We start from the raw sequence: 20,298 nt of genomic DNA, 5'->3' as shown, positions 1-20,298 counted from the left end.
GCACCGTGTCTTCCTTTGCAGATGACACCCGAATCTGCATGACAGTGTCTTCCATTGCAGACACTGCAAGGCTCCAGGCGGACATCAACCAAATCTTTCAGTGGGCTGCAGAAAACAATATGAAGTTCAACGATGAGAAATTTCAATTACTCAGATATGGTAAACATAAGGAAATTAAATCTTCATCAGAGTACAAAACAAATTCTGGCCACAAAATAGAGCGAAACACCAACGTCAAAGACCTGAGAGTGATCATGTCGGAGGATCTCACCTTCAAGGACCATAACATTGTATCAATCGCATCTGCTAGAAAAATGACAGGATGGATAATGAGAACCTTCAAAACTAGGGAGGCCAAGCCCATGATGACACTCTTCAGGTCACTTGTTCTATCTAGGCTGGAATATTGCTGCACACTAACAGCACCTTTCAAGGCAGGTGAAATTGCCGACCTAGAAAATGTACAGAGAACTTTCACGGCACGCATAACGGAGATAAAACACCTCAATTATTGGGAGCGCTTGAGGTTCCTAAACCTGTATTCCCTGGAACGCAGGAGGGAGAGATACATGATTATATACACCTGGAAAATCCTAGAGGGACTAGTACCGAACTTGCACACGAAAATCACTCACTACGAAAGCAAAAGACTTGGCAGACGATGCACCATCCCCCCAATGAAAAGCAGGGGTGTCACTAGCACGTTAAGAGACCATACAATAAGTGTCAGGGGTGCGAGACTGTTCAACTGCCTCCCAGCACACATAAGGGGGATTACCAACAGACCCCTGGCAGTCTTCAAGCTGGCACTGGACAAGCACCTAAAGTCAGTTCCGGATCAGCCGGGCTGTGGCTCGTATGTTGGTTTGCGTGCAGCCAGCAGCAACAGCCTGGTTGATCAGGCTCTGATCCACCAGGAGGCCTGGTCTCAGACCGGGCCGCGGGGGCGTTGACCCCCGGAACTCTCTCCAGGTAAACTCCAGGGGAGTTACCAGTGGTGGTGTCAGCACCATCTATTAGTGAGAATATTAACTAGGGGAGTTACCAGTGGTGGTGTCAGCACCATCTATTAGTGAGAATATTAACTAGGGGAGTTACCAGTGGTGGTGTCAGCACCATCTATTAGTGAGAATATTAACTAGGGGAGTTACCAGTGGTGGTGTCAGCACCATCTATTAGTGAGAATATTAACTAGGGGAGTTACCAGTGGTGGTGTCAGCACCATCTATTAGTGAGAATATTAACTAGGGGAGTTACCAGTGGTGGTGTCAGCACCATCTATAGTGAGAATATTAACTAGGGGAGTTACCAGTGGTGGTGTCAGCACCATCTATTAGTGAGAATATTAACTAGGGGAGTTACCAGTGGTGGTGTCAGCACCATCTATTAGTGAGAATATTAACTAGGGGAGTTACCAGTGGTGGTGTCAGCACCATCTATTAGTGAGAATATTAACTAGGTGAGTTACCAGTGGTGGTGTCAGCACCATCTATTAGTGAGAATATTAACTAGGTGAGTTACCAGTGGTGGTGTCAGCACCATCTATTAGTGAGAATATTAACTAGGTGAGTTACCAGTGGTGGTGTCAGCACCATCTATTAGTGAGAATATTAACTAGGTGAGTTACCAGTGGTGGTGTCAGCACCATCTATTAGTGAGAATATTAACTAGGTGAGTTACCAGTGGTGGTGTCAGCACCATCTATTAGTGAGAATATTAACTAGGGGAGTTACCAGTGGTGGTGTCAGCACCATCTATTAGTGAGAATATTAACTAGGGGAGTTACTAGTGGTGGTGTCAGCACCATCTATTAGTGAGAATATTAACTAGGTGAGTTACCAGTGGTGGTGTCAGCACCATCTATTAGTAAGAATATTAACTAGGTGAGTTACCAGTGGTGGTGTCAGCACCATCTATTAGTGAGAATATTAACTAGGTGAGTTACCAGTGGTGGTGTCAGCACCATCTATTAGTGAGAATATTAACTAGTTGAGTTACCAGTGGTGGTGTCAGCACCATCTATTAGTGAGAATATTAACTAGTTGAGTTACCAGTGGTGGTGTCAGCACCATCTATTAGTGAGAATATTAACTAGGTGAGTTACCAGTGGTGGTGTTACACAGGTGCAGGGAAGGTAGCACCTCCAGTTATGAATTACGACTCAGGTGCCATTTTAAGTGTAGAGTTGAAGGTGTGAGGACGTAGGTACCGTCGCTCCTACTGACCAGGTAATAATATTTACTTACATAAATATGTATAACTTAAACATGCCCCTCTGGGTAATTAGGTCACTTTTGTCCCCCAGGATGCCACTAACACCCAGGTACCTACTTATTGCTAGGTGAACACTGACAGCAGGTGTAAGGTAACTAACACCCAGGTACCTACTTACTACTAGGTGAACAGTAACAGCAGGTGTAAAGTAACTAACACCCAGGTACCTACTTACTGCTTTACACTTTTTGCTGCCCCTGTTCACATAACAGTAAGTAGGTACCTGAAATATAGTACCTGATCGCATCTTGGGGGGGGTATGGAAAGTTTACTTTGACTTCTGTTTGCTTTTTGACTTCTGTTTACTTTCTGACTCTTTTGTTTGCTTTCTGACTCTTTTGTTTGCTTTCTGACTCTTTTGTTTGCTTTCTGACTCTTCTGTTTGCTTTCTGACACTTCTGTTTGCTTTCTGACGCTTCCGTTTGCTTTCTGACTCTTCCGTTTGCTTTCTGATGCTTCTGTTTGCTTTCTGATGCTTCTGTTTGCTTTCTGATGCTTCTGTTTGCTTTCTGACTCTTCTGTTTGCTTTCTGACTCTTCTGTTTGCTTTCTGACTCTTCTGTTTGCTTTCTGACTCTTCTGTTTGCTTTCTGACTCTTCTGTTTGCTTTCTGACTCTTCTGTTTGCTTTCTGACTCTTCTGTTTGCTTTCTGACTCTTCTGTTTGCTTTCTGACTCTTCCGTTTGCTTTCTGACTCTTCTGTTTGCTTTCTGACTCTTCCGTTTGCTTTCTGACTCTTCCGTTTGCTTTCTGACTCTTCTGTTTGCTTTCTGACTCTTCCGTTTGCTTTCTGACTCTTCCGTTTGCTTTCTGATGCTTCCGTTTGCTTTCTGACTCTTCTGTTTGCTTTCTGACTCTTCTGTTTGCTTTCTGACTCTTCCGTTTGCTTTCTGACTCTTCTGTTTGCTTTCTGATGCATCTGTTTGCTTTCTGACTCTTCTGTTTGCTTTCTGACTTCTGTTTGCTTTCTGACTCTTCTGTCTCCTTTCTGACTCTTCTGGTTGCTTTCTGACTCTTCTGTTTGCTTTCTGATGCTTCTGTTTGCTTTCTGACTCTTCTGTTTGCTTTCAGACTCTTCTGTTTGCTTTCTGACTCTTCTGTTTGCTTTCTGACGCTTCCGTTTGCTTTCTGACGCTTCCGTTTGCTTTCTGACGCTTCCGTTTGCTTTCTGACGCTTCTGTTTGCTTTCTGACTCTTCTGTTTGCTTTCTGACTCTTCTGTTTGCTTTCTGATGCTTCTGTTTGCTTTCTGACTCTTCTGTTTGCTTTCTGACTTGTTTGCTTTCTGACTCTTCTGTTTGCTTTCTGACTCTTCTGTTTGCTTTCTGACTCTTCTGTTTGCTTTCTGACTCTTCTGGTTGCTTTCTGACTCTTCTGTTTGCTTTCTGATACTTCTGGTTGCTTTCTGACTCTTCTGTTTGCTTTCTGATACTTCTGTTTGCTTTCTGACTCTTCTGTTTGCTTTCTGACACTTCTGTTTACTTTCTGACTTCTGTTTGCTTTCTGACACTTCTGTTTACTTTCTGACGCTTCTGTTTACTTTCTGACTCTTCTGTTTACTTTCTGACGCTTCTGTTTACTTTCTGACGCTTCTGTTTACTTTCCGACGCTTCTGTTTACTTTCCGACGCTTCTGTTTACTTTCTGACGCATGTTTACTTTCCGACGCTTCTGTTTACTTTGACGCTTCTGTTTACTTTCCGACGCATCTGTTTACTTTCCGACGCATCTGTTTACTTTCCAACACTTCTGTTTACTTTGATGCTTCTGTTTACTTTCTGATGCTTCTGTTTACTTTCTGATGCTTCTGTTTACTTTCTGACGCTCAGACACGACAGCCAATATCCCAAACTCCTCCATTAAAGTACAGTCATTGTACTTCCCATTTCCAGGACTCATGTCCGGCTAACCGGTTTCCCAAAATCGGTTCACAAAATATTACCCTGCTCGTACTCCAACAGCTCGTCAGGTCCCCAAAACTATTCGTATCCATTCACTTTTACTTAACACGCTTATACATGCTTGCTGAAGGTCCAAGCCCCTCGCCAACAAAACCTCCTTCACCCCCTCCCTCCAACATTTTCGGTAATGATCCCTACCCCGCCTTCCTTCTCTTACAGATTTATATGCTCTCCGAGTCATTCTAAATTGGAACGTTGGTATACGACCTTAATTCATTCCAGAAGGCTGTTTGAGTGCAGCTCCATTTGAGTATTGAACAAGTTCTTCCCAACCAATTTTCTGTTTGGTTGGCTGTTATCACTAATTGTCGTAGGATCTATGGTGACTTATTTATACAAAAAAAATAAAAAATGTGAAGAAACACGAAATAGTTTACAGTGAAGTTCTGCCAGGTTGTACGTATTTGTTTGGTGGAATGCTGAGCTTTGCTCGAGTAGTGACCTGGTCGTATACCGAGGTTCCACTGTACAGTGGAACCTCAAAAATCGAACTGCTCCCAACTCAACCAATTATGTAAGTGTATTTTTGTAAGTGCTTCCATAAGTGTATTTTTGAGGGTCTGAAATGGACTAATCTAATTTACATTATTCCTGATGGGAATAAATTCGTTCAGTAGCGACACTTGAACAGCCTTCTGGACTGAAGAAAGTTCTATATTTGAGGTTCCACGTACTGTACTTTGTTCCATTCTCCCTAAATGACCAAACTGCCTAAACAGCCCTTCTTCAGCCCTCTGGCTAATACTTTTAGTAACTCCACACCTCCTCGTAATTTCCACACTACACATTCTCTTCATAATACTTACACGACACATTGCCCTTAGACAGGACATCTCCACTGCCTCCAGCCACCTCCTCGCTGCATGGGTTGTAAAATAAACATATTTACAGGAAATTTGTTGATATCAACATTTAATTGCAGGTGGTATTTGATGGTCAAGCCCTTTCAAGTCAGGAATGTGAAGAGATTGGTATCACTAGTGTACAAGATGGATTCTCATATTCACCAGAACTTCTCTCATCGCTCTCTTCGCTCTCCCTTTGTTCTCCAGTTGATCCTTTATATCCTGCATCAGGATTACTCTCGCAGCCTCTGTATTCACCACAAGAGACGAGCCTCATGCAGACTGATTAATTCGAACCCCAACCGGAGAGTTTAGTGCAAGAGTCCTTATCTACATTGGTCAAAAGCTCAGGTAAGATAACCATTGTGTGCTTATTCATATATTGCATGAGGGTATTGTTACATTCATCTTGCTCTATTACTTTGGTGGACTCCTTGTGTGGGTGTGAGGCATGGATTTTGTTGCAATGAGAAGGCTGGAGGCACTGATGTAGTGTTCAGAATGGTAAAACACACAGATAACCCACAAATAGGAGAGAATAGCTTACAATAACAATCTGACTTGGACCATTTACAAAGTCACAGTCCCTGTCCCCCTCTAATATATATATACTGGCTCCCTCACCTTTGTGTGTTAGTGTGTTTTTGTAAATGGTACAAGTCAGAGAGAAATGTCGTCGTAAGTTTCTATGTCCTATGTGCGGGTTATTTGTGTGTTGTTCCAGTCAGGTATTGTGCCTTTTATGTTCTTTAAAGTACTACTTAGACAAGGATGGTTGTTAACCAGTTTATAGATGGGGTTGTAAAAGTGAATGTTAAGGTGTTGGCAAGAGAGATGCTAGGATGTTGGCAAGAGAGATGCTAGGATGTTGGCAAGAGAGATGCTAGGATGTTGGCAAGAGAGATGCTAGGATGTTGGCAAGAGAGATGCTAGGATGTTGGCAAGAGAGATGCTAGGATGGTGGCAAGAGAGATGCTAGGATGTTGGCAAGAGAGATGCTAGGATGTTGGCAAGAGAGATGCTAGGATGGTGGCAAGAGAGATGCTAGGATGTTGGCAAGAGAGATGCTAGGATGTTGGCAAGAGAGATGCTAGGATGTTGGCAAGAGAGATGCTAGGATGGTGGCAAGAGAGATGCTAGGATGTTGGCAAGAGAGATGCTTGGATGTTGGCAAGAGATATGCTAGGATCTTCATTAGAAATATGCTCGGATGTTGGAAAAAGGTGTGGGCTTAGAAAATGCTGGATCAGATACAGTGTGGGAGTTTCCAGTTAGTCTCCACTGATGACATTTCTCTTGGAAGATTCTGAAGAAACATTATATATTTCAGCAACTGAATTTGGTAGGATATATAGGAGAAGGAAATTAAAAGTTAACATGGAAAAGAGCAATGAGAGTAATAAAAGGCCTTGACAATGATAGATTGAATATCAGATTGAAGGAATTGAGTATAGAGAAAGTAAATGTGTTTAAATATTTGGGATATGTCATTAGATGGCTCTATGAAAGAGGTGAATCTTAGAATAGATGAAGGGAGAAAGGTGGGTGTGTGTATATAAGTGGAGAGGTGAGTGTGTCTGTGTGTGAGAGAATGTGAGAAATTCAAGTGATGAGGAACAAGATTTTGTGAATTTGAACAACTGCTGAAACATGTGCAAGATAATATATGTGAAGGTATACAGGGAAATTAGCTAGACAAACATTGTCATACTAGAAGGTAGGTTGAGTTGATTATTTTAGTGCATACAGGAGAACACCACATATACAGCACCTGCTTTTGATGTTCCACATATTCATTGGCTTCAGATTGAGCCATTGTTCATTATGTTCCACTTGCCAGCGATTGCCATCAGCAGGTTGAGCAGTGGCTCAGTTGAAAGCCAAGGAAAATGTGGAACACCAAAAACAGATACTGTATATGTAGTCCCTCTTGTATTTAGTGAGTTGACACACTGTGATATGTACTAATGATGATTGATACCTGTTAACATCCTTCGCTAATCCTAATAAATTTAAAAATTGGAATAATCTCACCACCCAGGCAATGGACATCCCTGCAGAAAATCAACGAAGAAACACACTCGACACAGCTATCATAGATCCTGACAGTGAGAATATAAACAGTATACATGTGGCAGACAATGATATCTTGGAGAGAATGGGAACACCACTGACAGTGTCATTGCTGGATGGTAGGTCAAAAAAAAAGTACTCTCAATTTATATATGGCCTCAGATAGATTTTTATTATGGTATTAATTGGGTAATAAGACAAAATATTTGTAGCTTTGTCTTGTAATTTTGTCTGTGTAAAGATGAAATGATTATGTGAGCGAAAAAATTAAGCAATGAACTGTGAATGCACTGATGGAAGGGTGGGAGTGTTGCAGTCCTAGAGGTGAGAAGTACAACACCTGCACCCTGAAGGGTCGTAATGACACAATTACATACAAACTACTGTACAGATGGGGCTTGAACTTGTGGCAAGTGAGCGGTAAAACTCCAGTCCAGTACATAAGCCACTGGGCCAGCTGACTACCAGAGGTGTCGCTAGAGTTGGTGTCACTCGGGGCAACATCTTTGGTGTCACCCCCATTTAAGGGCCATAAACCAAACAGGAGAATACTTCTCAACTTTATTAATGATAAATAATCTTAGTAATATTGAGGAAACACAAACTCGAATACCACTTTGAGTACAGGCAACAGATCCTACACTTATTCAACTTCAAAGAAAAAAAAAAAAAAACTTGAAAAATAAAGAAAAACATTGCAATATCAGAGAAACACTTGTTACGATTTGACTTTGAGTACAGGTAACATCTCAGTGAATCTGATCTTACGTTTTCTTGCCTTCAATTATGCAAAATCTTCTCTCACATCATCAAAATCAATGATTTTCCCTATATAGGCTTATTTGTACTTTGTTAATATATAATAGGCTACATAGAAACAAAGGATTCTTCTCTTATGTTGGTGCAGCACTGTTCTGTGCATTAGTGTCACCTTTAGAGGCTCTATTGCGTCCCCCTAAATGGTGTCACCCAGGGCAGCCCGCCCCCCTGCCACCCTTCCCCTTACAATGCCTCTGCTGACTACAATAAGATTCATCCAATTAGGTATATTTCTACACCATAGGGAGGTTAGCATGAGTCCCACTGTGACTACAAATGCAAGTTTTGGCAGATGAATCTCCTGCCAGCATGGCCATGATGAACTCTAGCTCAAGTCTCCTCAAAGCTGTTATTTGTGGTCATGGGACCCTTGCTAACCTCCCTATGGTGTATAAATATATCTAGTTGGATGAATCATACAAGTTGCAGAACAAGCTTTTATTTTTTTTTGGTCTTCATAATTGTCAGATATGTCATTTCAACCATAAAAAAGTCATATCAGGAATCTTTGGAAAATAGTTTTGTGCACTACTGCATTAAGAGACTCGGATCCCTGCCTTGACTCCTCTTGTTAACCTGTTTCAGTATCTAATTACAGCCTCTCCTCGCTTAGTGACATACTCATTTACCAACGACTCGGACTTATGACGGAGTCTCTGACCAGTATTTAACACGCTCACGCATGCTTGCTGGAAGTCCAAGCCCCTTGCCCACAAAATCTCCTTCACCCCCCTCCCTCCAACCTTTTTGGGGACAACCCCTACCCTGCCTTCCTTCTGCAAATAATTATGCATATTAGAGCTGAGTTCCTCTATTCTTTTTATTACAAAATACAGTACACTACTGTATAAACATTTGAAAATATACTAAAAATGTTTTAAATTGTACAAAGGTAACATTAAAACAATATCAAACCCAGTACCATTATGCTCCTCACTTAGCAATGAATTTTTTAACCAACGTGGTCTTAGGAACAGAACTCAGTCGTTAAGCGAGGAGAGGTTGTATTGTAAATAAGGGAATGAGTAAGATAGATAAGAGATAAGATTTCGTTTGGATTTTTAACCCCTGAGGATTAGCCACCCAGGATAACCTAAGAAAGTCAGTGCATCATCGAGGACTCTGTCTTATTTCCATTGGGGTTCTCAATCTTGTCCCTCAAGATGTGACCCACACCAGTCGACTAACACCCAGGTACCTATTTGCTGCTAGGTGAACAGGACAACATGTGTAAGGAAACGCGTCAAAATGTTTCCACTCTGTCGGGTATCGAACCCGGGCCCTCCATGTGTGAAGCAAGAGCTTTGCCAGCCAGGCCACGGCTTGAACCCATGACTTGAACCATGGCAGCTGAGTTCTAAAACACACAGGACAGTGTGTTAATCACTGTCTTGCCAATGCAGCGGTTTTCAGGTATACGCATTCTTCATTTATTCAGACTTCCTATAATAAATATATTCACCACTGACTACTATAGGCTAAGGACGAAAATAATTTATAATAAGTACAGTGGACCCCCGCATAGCGAACGCCTTGCATAGCGAACATTCCACATAGCGAACGCTTTGATCGCTAAAATTTTGCCCCGCATAGTAGACAAAAACCCGCTCAGCGAACTTCGTCCGAGACGCGTCCAATGTGCGGCCTCAGCCAGCCTCACATGTGCCGCCTGTCCCATTGTTTACCAGCTAGCCTCCGCGGTAACATTCAAGCATACACTCGGAATATTTCGTATTATTACAGTGTTTTCGATTCTGTTTGTTGAAAATAAGTGACCATGGGCCCCAAGAAAGCTTCTAGTGCCAACCCTGTGGTAAAAAGGGTGAGAATTAGTATGGAAATTAAGAAAGATTTTGAAGGGTTTGGGGCTAACCCTGAGAAGCCTATGCCAGTTGTGGAATCCATTGTGCCTACTTCAAAAATTAAGGAAATGTGTGCACAGTGGGTTGAACTGCAAACCTTTATGGATGAAAATCACCCTGACACAGCTGTTGCAAGGCGTGCTGGTGACTATTTCAATGACAATGTTATGGCCCATTTTAGACAAATCGTAAAGGAACGGGAGGTACAGAGCTCTATGGACAGAAAGAAGTCCAGTGACTCTGAAGCTGGTCCTAGTGGCATTAAAAGAAGAAGGGAAGTAACCCCGGAAAAGGACTTGCCTCCTCAAGTGTTAATGGAAGGGGATTCCCCTTCTAAACACTAACACTCTCTCTCCCCTCCTCCCATCCCATCAATCATCACCAGATCTTCAATAAAAGTAAGTGTCATGTAATTGTGCATGCCTTTTTCAGTTTGTGTGTACTAAAATTAACATTTTTTTGTGGTAAAAAAATTTTTTTTTCATACTTTTGGGTGTCTTGCACGGATTAATTTTATTTCCATTATTTCTTATGGGGAAAATTAATTCGCATAGCGAACATTTCGCATAACGACCAGCCCTCTTGCACGGATTAAGTTCGCTATGCGGGGGTCCACTGTAATGTGTGTAGTGTATATGCATTTTTTTAGGCCTAACTCTATTGCTCACTTAATGTATCATACTGTAAGCATGTTATCAAGCTTTTATATGAAAGTTAAAAAAGTCTGTGTTTCACTTTACAACAATTTTCACTTTACAGCAGTAGGCCAGAACCTGGCCTGCTGTATAAGTGGGGCCTGCCTGGTGTAGGGCCTTACTTATACAGCAGGTTAGGTTATGAGCTACTGCTGTAAAGTGAAAATGCATATAAAAGCCTAAAACCATGTTTACACTATCACATATTAACCCTTTGACTGTCGCGGCCATATATATACGTCTTACGAGGTACCGTGTTTGACGTATATATACTCATAAATTCTAGCGGCTTCAAATCAAGCAGGAGAAAGCTGGTAGGCCCACATGTGAGAGAATGGGTCTGTGTGGTCAGTGTGCACCATATAAAAAAAAATCCTGGAGCACGCAGTGCATAATGAGAAAAAAAAAACTCCGACCGTTTTTTTTAATTAAAATGCCAACTTTGTGGTCTATTTTCGTATAGTATTTATGGTTGTATTCTCGTTTTCTTGGTCTCATTTGATAGAATGGAAAACATATTACAGAAATAGAGGTGATTTTGATTGATTTTACTATAAAAAGAACCTAGAAATGGAGCTCAAAGTAGGGGAAATGTTTGATTTTTGCCAATGTTCAAAAGTAAACAAATGATGCCATTGTCCAATAAATGTCCAACTAGCCATTCTAATATGCAGTCATGAATGAGTTGATGTTATTTATACAATTATTACAGTATTGCAGTAGTCTGCATAATGGTAAGTCTTCTATTTTTTGAATAAAAATTCAAAATAGAAAGCAAGAGTAATATCAGAGGGGCCTGGAGACGTGACTGATGAACAAAGAAAATGTTATTTTAGAGCCAGGAATGTCTGCATTGTTCATTCTGGACCTTATTTTGAAATTGTCATATTTTTTAGTTTTCGTGAAATTGGCCAAATTGCAAATTTCTGAAAAACATTATTAGGTAGTTGAAATCGATAAATGGGCAGTTTCTTGTACTCAATCGATAGAAAAAAATGGAGTTCTAAAGAAATAGCTATGAGTTTGGGCGACTGGAACAAGGGAATTAGCCGAAAATAGGGCTCAAAGTGGGCGAAATCGCCGATTTGTAAACAGCTCCGAGGTCACTAACTTCGCGAGAGCATAATTCCGTCAGTTTTCCATCAAATTTCGGTTTTTTGGTGTCATTACAATCGGGAAAAGATTCTCTATCATTTCATAAGAAAAAATAATTTTTTTTTTTTTTAAATTTTGTGACACCAGGAGACACCTCAGGATTGGGGGTTGCGACAGTCAAAGGGTTAAGTGAGCAATAAAGCTAGGTCTAAAAAATGCACAAATTAATTACCCTAAAATATTTTCATCCTTAGCTTATAGTGAATGGTGAATGTACACCTACCATCCGACTTACGACCGAGTTCGGTTCCGAGAAACCAGTCGTAAGTCGAAATGGTCGTAAGTCAAACTTTACTACTGAATATCAACAAAACATTTTTGTAATGACTTTATTTTATTGTTTTATTTTGGTATTTCATGTTTTACTTTACTTTTTATGTTGTTAGTACTGTATTTTTTACTGTAAGGTTTAGGATAAACACTGTGTACAACACAAATAGTTGTTTATTTCCCAGAAATTTGGCATAAAAAACACGGTCGTAAGTCGGATGGTAGGTGTATTTATATTGTAGAAAGGCTGAATAAATGAACAGGTGTAATTGAAAACCGCTGTATTAGTAAAATGCTGTAATGGGTAACAGTGTAAAGCGAAGTTCTATAAAGCTGGGCCACCCTCTATATTTGATTGAGAGCTCTCGTGCAATAATCACCATCATTGCAAACATGAGAGGACTCAAAATGCTCTCTAGCCATGGTTTGTAATAGAGCTCTGGAGCTAAGCATTAGAATTTTTATGGATGGCCTAATGTAGGTGGGGATGATTTATTTTTCTAGGGAAGACTCTTTTAATCCAACAATAGATAATAATATTCTGTTTGAAATGTTTTCCTAATAGTAAAATTTACTTCTCTAGGGATGTGGAATCAGCATTTGACTGGACGTCTCTCACTGCTGTGATGGTTGCTGCACCGCCTGACGGGATTTGCCTTTTTGGTGGCAAAAGTAATACTGGAGGTTACCTGCAGCTCCATGATTTGTGAGTAAAGATATTTTAACCATTTGCCATTACCCGTTGTTAGGTGAATGTCATTTGTGTGCACACCGTACAGATAACTGACTCGGACCATTGACTAGTCAGTGGTCCATGTTGGATTATTGACTAGTCAGTGGTCCGTGTTGGATTATTGACTAGTCAGTGGTCCGTGTTGGATTATTGACTAGTCAGTGGTCCGTGTTGGATTATTGACTAGTCAGTGGTCCGTGTTGGACCAAAACATCGTCATCACAAGTTTCATTCTCCTATGTGTGGGTTATCTGTGTATTGTTCCAGTCACTGTATTGTAATTTCATTCTTCATTTGTGTGGTTGACAAGGGAGGGTGGGAACTGGGAAAGGCAGTGCTGGTGGTGGTTTGAGGTTGAAGGTGATTCCTGGGGCTGCTGGGATTTGTGTGGTTGACAAAAGAGGGTAGGAACTGGGAAAGGCAGTGTTGGTGGTAGTTTGAGGTTGGAGGTGGTTCCTGGGGCTGCTGGTATTTGTGTGGTTGGCAAGGGAGGGTAGGAGCTGGGAAAGGCAGCGCTGGTGGTAGTTTGAGGTTGAAGGTGATTGCTGGGGCTGCTGAGATTTTTGTGTGGTTGACAAGGGAGGGTAGGAACTGGGAAAGGCAGTGGTGGTGGTAGTTTGAGGTTGAAGGTGGTTCCTGGGGCTGCTGGTATTTGTGTGGTTAGCAAGGGAGGGTAGGAGCTAGGAAAGGCAGTGTTGGTGGTAGTTTGAGGTTGAAGGTGGTTCCTGGGGCTGCTAGTATTTGGGGATATATTTCTTGTTCCTTTTGGGTTGATATGTTGGATGTTCATCCTCTCCCAATTGTTAATAAGAGGAATGAGGTACAGTACTTAAACCTTATGGTTGTTAGATTTTCAGTTCCCACCAGGTCAAATATAATCATATGCAAAGGCACATGACTATTTTATGAAGCCCAAGGCAAAAATCTGTGTTAAATGATTAACCCGATTAGGAAATTACAGTTTTCCTGAGTAGTTGTGTAGTGGTCTCTAATTGGTTTCTCAGCCTCCAGAGGCAGTAAAAAGTAATACTTTCACTGTTTTAACTTTCCTTTACCCATCCTCCCTCAGGTTGTCAAAGGCTTTTGAACCAAGTTGTGTGCTATATTTTGAGTTACGTAAGTGGTGGACTTATCATAATGGATTGCCAGTAAGAAAAAGCATCTGTCAGGGCCCTTGGTAGTCTTTCTTGTACTCTGTTGCTTTTATGCTTCAGGATGATGGTGGGTGACCTTATCTAGGTGGTAGGGATTATACTTTTATATTGCACCAAATTGGGTGCACCAGCAGTGGTGTCGGTACCCTACTGTATATTATATAGTGGGAAGAACAGTAGCTGTTTTCCTGTCATATCTCATATCCATAGCTATGTTTTCCTGTCATATCCTTTATTCAACAATCAGAAAATAAGTTTCTGAAACAGTTGGTATCTTCTCAGATACGTACATTACTATGTACCACAAACGGCACTGCTTACACTATACTATTCACTGATCTACCACTACCTCACCTATGCTATTTATGCCTGGGGTTCCACAACAAAAAGCCACCTAAAATCAATAACACAACAAAAACCCGCAGTGTGAACGATCACACAATCCACTGTTAGACAACCCCCCCCCCCCCACTCTTCAAACACCTAAACCTACTCGCCATATAGAAGATTCACTCGTACTATTGTACGATCAATTCTAATATAAATCCTGACCTGAAATGCTTTCTTGACAGTTGCAATAGGACTCATAGACACAACACTAGACACAAAAACCTCTATGACATTCCCCGTGTCAGGCTAAATCTTTTCAAAAATTCATTGTACATAAAAGGGCCCAAAAATCTCCAGAACCACTGGCTTAGCATTTTTAAAACTACAGTTAAAAAACACCTAAACTCCTTAACCTATCCCAGCCCATCATGAATACATATGTGAAAACTATAATAATAATAATAATAATAATAATAATAATAATAATAATAATAATAATAATGTTTATTTCTTTGTAAAAGTTACATTGTGTAATTACAATTTTGATTTGCTAAGCACAAAGATAGCCACTATCATGCCGAGGCATTTCGGGCAAAGTAATCCTAATACATAGTAACTAATTAAAACTAGGTAAGAAAATAGTACATAGTAATTATACTTAAAACTAAACATGGAATAGTGGTTAGCTGTTTTACATTTTTATTCAAACTTAATAAATCTTATGTATACTACTTAGTACAAAATCTAGCTTCCAAGTAATGGTGAAGGTGGTAATATTTTATGGAATGGCAGAATTAAAAGCCAGGAGGTCACATGATAAAACTAGTCAGTAGATGTTTGGTTGATTTGGTTAATATTGTGAGATAAGATGATTTTTTAGCAGAGTCCTAAATTTATAAGCTGTCTGGGATCCTTGACTTGTTCCGAGTTCCAGATCTTCGGGCCTTTTATGTGCATAGCGTTCTTGCATAGTGAGAGTCTTACTCGAGGGATGTTGAAAAGTGCCTTATGCCTTGTATTGTGACTATGCATTCTGTTGTAACTGTCGAGGAGTAGTTTTAGGGGAGGGTTTACAGTCGAGTTTAAAGTTCTGTATATGTAGTAGGCACAATAATAAAAGTGTATGTCTTGTATATTTAGCAAGTTGAGTCTTTTGAAAAGTGGTGGGGTGTGTTGTCTAGCCCAGGAGCTGGTTATCACCCACACAGCAGCTTTTTGTTGGATTATTAAGGGTCTAAGGTGGTTGGCTGTGGTTGAGCCACAGGCGCAGATACCATAGGCGAGGTAAGGATATGTTAGAGAGTGGTACAGGGTAAGGAGAGTCGTTTGTGGTACATAGTAGCGTATCTTGGAAAGGATTCCTATTGATTTGGAAATTTTCTTGGCTATGTGATGGGTATGGGACTGAAATTTAAGATTACAGTCAAGGAGAAGACCTAGAAATTTGCCCTCCATGTGTCTTGATATAGGGGAACCATTTAACAGTATGTTGAGTTGAATATTTGAGGTGCTGTTGCCAAACAGCGTGAAGTATGTTTTATCTATGTTGTAAGAGTTTGTAGGTCATCATCCAAGCATATATCTTTAGCAGTTCATTGTTAACAGTGTTTCCAAGCACAGCTGGTCTGAATGGGAGTAGACATATGTAGTGTCATCTGTGAATAGAACTGGTGTAAGGGGTTGGGATGCATTGGGGAGATCATTGATGTAGATGAGAAAGAGGAGTGGGCCTAGGACACTACCTTGGAGTACTCCAACAGCTACAGGTTGGATAGCAGAGTTGACTCCATTTGCATGTACATACTGGTGTCTGTTGTTAAGATAGGATTTTAGGTAGTTGAGAGAATGTCCTCTTATGCTGTAATGATTAAGTTTGAGGTGCAAGAGATTGTGGTCAACTGTGTCAAACGCTTTTCTTAGGTTGATAAAGAGCCCCAGGGGATATTCATTTTTATTGAGAGCTGTGTATATTAGGTCAAGCATTTGTATAATAGCATCATTCGTGCTCTTTCTTGGTCTAAATCCAAACTGGCATGGGTTAAGTATGTTGTTGGATGTACGGTAGGAGTAAAATCGCTTGTGTATTATTTTTTCAAATATCTTGGAGAGTAAGGGCAAGTTTGATATGGGTCTGTAATTGTTCAAATCAGTTGGATCTCCACCTTTGTGGATTGGGGTGACCCTTGCTGTCTTGAGTATGGATGGGAAGGTTGAGGAAGCTATAGATTTGTTAAACATTGTTGCAATAATGGGCGACAGTTCTGGCGCAGCTTTTTTATATATGAATGGCGGCAAGTTATCTAGATCAACTGATTTGTTTTTTAATGATTTAATGATGAGTGAGACTTCAGTGGGATTAGTTGGAGCTAGACATAGAGTATTTGGATAGTTGCCAGTGAGGTACTCGTTCGTATGGGTATTGGAGCTAGGAATTTGACTCGCTAGCTTTGATCCTACAGTAGAGAAGAAGACATTAAATTTGTCGACCGTGACTATAGGTTGCATGTGAGGTTCATCTGGTTTAGTTAAGTCTATCTCTCTATTTCTAGTCGGTTTCCTTGAGCCCAAAATTTTGGAGAGGGTTTGCCAGGTACTTTTCATGTCACCTCTCATTTCACTAAATCTATTTTCGTAATACATTTGCTTTGATTTATGTATTAGTTTTGTTAGTATTGATATGTATCTTTTAGTAAATTCTTTAGTAATTAAGCCTAATCTGAACTGTTTTTTCAATTTGGTGTTTTTTATTAATAGATTTGAGGATACTTTTTGTTAGTCATGGGCTGTTTAGTCTCTTTTCTGTGATCTGTTTCATTTTCATTGGGCAATGTTTGTTGTAGAGGTTTAGGGTTTTATGTAAAAAAAATTTGATATCTTTATCGATATTATTACTGTCATCTAGCTCTCTCTGCCAATCAACGGCACCTAGAGCTAGTTTTAGGTTGTTTATCAATGTCTCGTCATGCAGGCGAAATGAGATCTTTCTTATTTCTTGAGGCAGTTTAGATAAGTTGGTTATGAGAAAGGTAGGATAGTGGTCTGTGGTGTTATCTGTGATTATACCTGCTTGTAGTGGTCTGTGGTGTTTATTTATTTATTTATTTATTTTTATTTATTTCCAATTTGAGCACACATACAGAGGTACAAAAAAATACAGATAAGAGCAGCATGCCAAAGCCACTTATACTATGCATAGCATTACGGGCTGGCTTAAAATTAACTTAAGATTAACTAAGCAATGATGAAATCAGTGATAAAACATTAATGTAAACAGATTACTATAAAGCACAAGTGAGTATTACAAAGACAGGTCATATGGTTGTATGCATTGTTGTACATTCAGTCATATGAAGGATTCTGTTAGGTAGTGTATTTAAAAAATAATAAAGTTAGATTCGGTTTTAGGTTTAACATTTATGTGATATAATTGTGAGAAACATTTAAGGTATACAATTTATAAGGTTGTTATTCAGTATTTATTTGGTTTTGGGTGAGTAAGTGATCTTTGAGAAGAGACTTAAATTTATAAACAGGTAGTGTTTCTTTTATATTTACAGGTAATGAATTCCAGATTTTAGGGCCTTTTATGTGCATTGAGTTTTTGCATAGTGTGAGATGGACACGAGGAACATCAAAGAGTGATCTGTGCCTTGTGTTATGGTCATGTGTTCTGTTGAGGTTGGCAAGGAGATGTTTGAGGGGAGGGTTAATATCAGAGTTAAGTGTTCTATGTATGTAATAGGTGCAGTAATAAGTATGGATGTTTTGTATGGTGAGTAGGTTTAGTGTATTGAATATTGGTGGAGTGTGCTGCCTGTAGTGAGAATTTGTCATCATTCTAACTGCAGCCTTTTGTTGGGTAATTAGTGGTCTGAGATGGTGTATTGTTGTTGAGCCCCATGCACAAATTCCATAGGTGAGATAGGGGTAAATAAGAGAGTGATATAGGGCCAGGAGGGCTGACTGTGGAACATAGTACCGTATCTTCGATAGTATGCCTACAGTCTTGGAAATTTTCTTAGAAATTTGTTGTGATTATCTGTGTTGTGTTATCTGTGATTATACCTGCTTGTAGTGGTCTGTGGTGTTATCTGTGATTATACCTGCTTGTAGTGGTCTGTGGTGTTATCTGTGATTATACCTGCTTGTAGTGGTCTGTGGTATTATCTGTGATTATACCTGCTTGTAGTGGGGATATCGTGTTGGTCCAGATATGGTCAAGTAACGAGGCACTTGTCTCAGAGATTCTTGTTGGCTTTGTTATAGAGGGTAGCAATAAGCTGTTGTTCATAGCATTTGTGAAATCAGCTGCTGGAGGGTCGGTTGCTTGGATAACGTTGATGTTGAAATCTCCTGCTAGTATCAGATGGTGTTTATTCAACTCTGTGAGTGTTTGAGTGTGGTAGTCTGTAGACCGCACCAACTGTTATACGCTTCTTAAGTGTTCTTGATGTGAATTTAGCTATTATATATTCACCGTTTTCATCCGGTACATTAGTTGCTTTCATACATTCTAGTTCATCAGAGTAATAGATGGCAGTGCCTCCTCCTGATTGGTCGAGCCTGCAGTTATGTATGGCTGTGTAACCAGGTATGGTAAATATGTCTGTCAGATCTTGTCTGAGCCAGGTTTCAGTAAGTATAATGAAAGTTATAGTAGCATTTAGAGACTTAAGTAGTGCAATGAGGTCATCGTAGTGTTTACTCAATGATCTAACATTGTAGTTGAAGACTGTAATGTTGTTGCTGACACTGAGAAGAGTATTAGCCTGACTAGCAGTGTAGTAATGGCAATTACTGTTTGGATTATGTGTGTTGTTCAATAAGAGGTTGAGATCAGGATCGATAATTGCATTCATAAGAGGTATGTAGAGAAATAGCTGTTACAATTATTAAAGAACAAAAAGACAAAAGCAATGATGATAAACCACTAACAATTATGAACTTATGAACTAAGATAATTAATTTAAATCTTAAAAATAATGGAGCTACTGAATATTAAAATAAAGCACTTTAGCACCTTGATTATTTCAAAGTTAAAAGTAATGGTTTCAAGTATAAAATAAGACAGAGAATAAAATACTTAAGTACCTGGATTAGCACCTTGAATAGCGCCTTAGGTGTCTTAAGTAACTGGGAATTCATTACCGTTATTCACTAACAGTCATGAAAAATTCTACTAAACTACATCACTGAAGATGGTTGATAATGTGTTGAGATATGTCTTAACAAGGTTCAGTCAAACCAGTGAATGAGAGGAAACATGTTAGCTCTTGATCATTTGTTATTTCAAACCTACGACCCGTGTCTGATAATTTCACGACGATAATGTCATCATGAGTAAAGCACTGTTTTATTGATGCATTATCACGCTTAAGTTTTCGAAGTCTGTATAATAGGTTCTGATGTTTTTTAGTTAGGCGCTCGTTTATATACACATTACTCCGTTTCTTGATGGAGGAACTTATTAGATCATTTTTTACATTTTTATATAGGTAAAACTTTTCCATCAGTATAATCAATATATACTTACTCTCAATATCTGTATTCATCTCAGATATTAATCAATCCATTGTATCCACCTAAGATTAATAATAAAAATTGTATGTCTTCTCTACAAGACTTATTAATTAAAGCCATATAGCATGACCTAATAGAATACTTAAGTCTCTCGTATTCTTTGTAGCTCGTCTAATGACCATATGTAGTGTTATTACCTTATTAGTCTTAAGTTCATTTTAAGTTTGCCCGAAATGCTCTGCATACTAAGGGTCTTTCTGCATGCACATTTATGTAGGTAAGTTTATGCAGGTACAGACGCACAAATACAGTTACATAGATTATCATACATAGCATATGTGTAGAAGATAAACTTTCATCATCATTCATTCCATCACTGTCTTGGCAGAGGCATGCCTGCACTAGTTATAAAACTACAACATACAACCATTGTATCATGCTGAAATAAATAACCTGAATCTGAATTAGGTCTTATTATGATGGTTTATTACAGGTGGGGATAAATTTTTTAGGCCGAGAGGGAAAGAGTGGGTGGTCATAATGTTCTGGTCATAATGTTCTTTTGAGTCTTTCCAGAATGAAAACCCAGCAATAAACAATTTGGTTTTGA

At 39.6% G+C, this 20,298-nt stretch overlaps 1 long non-coding RNA gene across 1 annotated transcript in view; it reads left to right on the top strand.

Moving 5' to 3' along the window:
- The first annotated feature begins 2,167 nt into the window (after positions 1–2,167).
- Positions 2,168–20,298, top strand: part of LOC128703957 (uncharacterized) — a 32,089-nt gene continuing 13,958 nt past the window's right edge. Inside the window, exons 1-4 of the long non-coding RNA XR_011394678.1 lie at positions 2,168–2,228; positions 5,155–5,428; positions 7,119–7,269; positions 12,535–12,657. This is a non-coding gene — a long non-coding RNA (uncharacterized lncRNA). The remainder of the gene's footprint in view (positions 2,229–5,154; positions 5,429–7,118; positions 7,270–12,534; positions 12,658–20,298) is intronic.

Source organism: Cherax quadricarinatus, chromosome 95 (assembly GCF_038502225.1).
Source record: "Cherax quadricarinatus isolate ZL_2023a chromosome 95, ASM3850222v1, whole genome shotgun sequence".
NCBI lineage: Eukaryota > Metazoa > Arthropoda > Malacostraca > Decapoda > Parastacidae > Cherax > Cherax quadricarinatus.
Note: the sequence above shows the minus strand (reverse complement) of the source record. Positions and strands in the feature narration are given on the sequence as shown.